We start from the raw sequence: 1,851 nt of genomic DNA, 5'->3' as shown, positions 1-1,851 counted from the left end.
GTGCCTGCAAGCACAGAAGGAATATGCCTTGCTGACCCGGCTGGGATAGTGCCCATTAATATGACCGTGGGACACCGCTGAAGAGCAAGACAAGGACACAGGGCAGGAGGTGGGCCACGCGGGCTCTCGGTGGGGTGGCGGGAGAGAGGCTCAGCTTGGTCCTTGGAGGTCGCGCTCCTGAATCACCCCCCAGGGAAATGCTCTGTGCGCCGAGGGAGGCGCTGGCAGGGCTGCTTCCGTGGGAACAGCTTCGAGCAGTGCAGAACCGGAGTGCCTGCCAGGAAGGGACTGGTGAGATCAATTACAGTATATTCCTGTGCTCACACTCTAACCACCATTAAAATAAATGAGCTAGATCTCTATGAATCGACTCCAAGAGAGCTTAGAGCTACAGTCAGTGAATGATCAGGTTTCAGAATTATAAATTCAGTACAATTTTGTGTAAATAGTAAAACAAACAAGGCAACACCAGACTCTTTGTGGATGCGTATTCACAAAGGGTAGAGTATGCTTGTCAGGCCCAGGAAAGGGAGCAGAGCTGGTGAGGGGTATGGAGCAGATTTCCATTGTCACTGCATCATTTTACTTTTTAAAAAACCTTCCAGACACTTACTGAATTAACATTTGTGAATCCTGCGTGGTGGGTGCATAGGCAATTCTATGCCTTTTGTAATTTTTATACTACTAAGATATTCCATGATACACTTAATTTAAGAAAGCCCGGGAGACCCGGAATGGTAGCAGGAAGGTGTCGCCTACACAGAGGGCAAGGGCACCAGGGTTGGCTGCTGGGTGCCTGGGCGCCTGAGTGACCCTGCTGGGCTGCTCCGAGCAGCTGCTCTCTGGCCTGTGGGCATTCTTTTTCTGATTCCCAGCCTGGCCTGCACAGCTGACCTAGTGACCCGCAGCAAAGGGACCTTCCACCTGGACTGTGCCCGTGTGGACGTTGAATCACATAAAAATAAAAGGGCTTGATAGAAAAGAATGGAGAGACAGCAATAAGGTGAATATTTTGTGGCCGCAGGTAATAGGTAGAAGGACACTGTAAAATTGTGTCTTCGTGTGTGTGTGTGTGTGGAAATGTCGATGACGGAATGATGAAGAGAGCAGCTCCGTGGTGCAGCCCTTGCCTAGCACGCAGGAGAAAATAATTCAAACAACGCACAGCTGTGATCTCTTTGACCCCCCCCCCCAGGCTCATTCTAATCATCATTTTGATTTGATGTTAAACCTTTAGTCTGTTTTCTGGGGCCGTTATATCATATCTGGGCATCCATGAGTGAATTACAGTATTTTTTTATGTATATATTTCTAAAAATAGCTATACATGAAATAATACTAAAAGTGCTAGTTTGCAGCTTTGTTCTTGATTAAGCCTTATATTTTGGGGAAGTCTCAATGCTGAATGATAGAGCTGTAGTTTTCGTTTGTGTGTTGAGTCTTGCTGCATCAAATGGATGTTCTCAGTTTCACCTCCTCGTTCCCTGTGTATGGGTCTTTGTGTTGTTGTTGTTGTTTTTTCTCTCATTGAGTTTATTGGTGCTTTTTAGGTATACAGTACAGTTACATTCATCACTGGGATCTTGTACCTTTACATGATGCATCTTGGTTCTTATTTTTTCCCCATACCCCTGCCCTCCCTTCACCCCCACTCCCCTATTTACAGAGACTTTGTTTCCATTTTTTCATTTTCTGATATGTTTTTCTTTTCCCTTATTTCCTTTCCCCCACCCTTCCCACTTCCCCTACACCTTTAGCCCTTTTCTTCCTATTTCACATTGTCAATTATGCCATTAGCATCTTATTTACGATTATAGTTTTTCACACCAGAGAAACTATTAGGATCTTTGT

The sequence above is a fragment of the Fukomys damarensis genome, unplaced genomic scaffold, assembly GCF_012274545.1.
Source record: "Fukomys damarensis isolate Sample0158 unplaced genomic scaffold, DMR_v1.0_HiC HiC_scaffold_29, whole genome shotgun sequence".
Taxonomy (NCBI): Eukaryota; Metazoa; Chordata; class Mammalia; order Rodentia; family Bathyergidae; genus Fukomys; species Fukomys damarensis.
The sequence above is the reverse complement of the archived record's forward strand: the minus strand, read 5'-3'. Positions refer to the sequence as shown.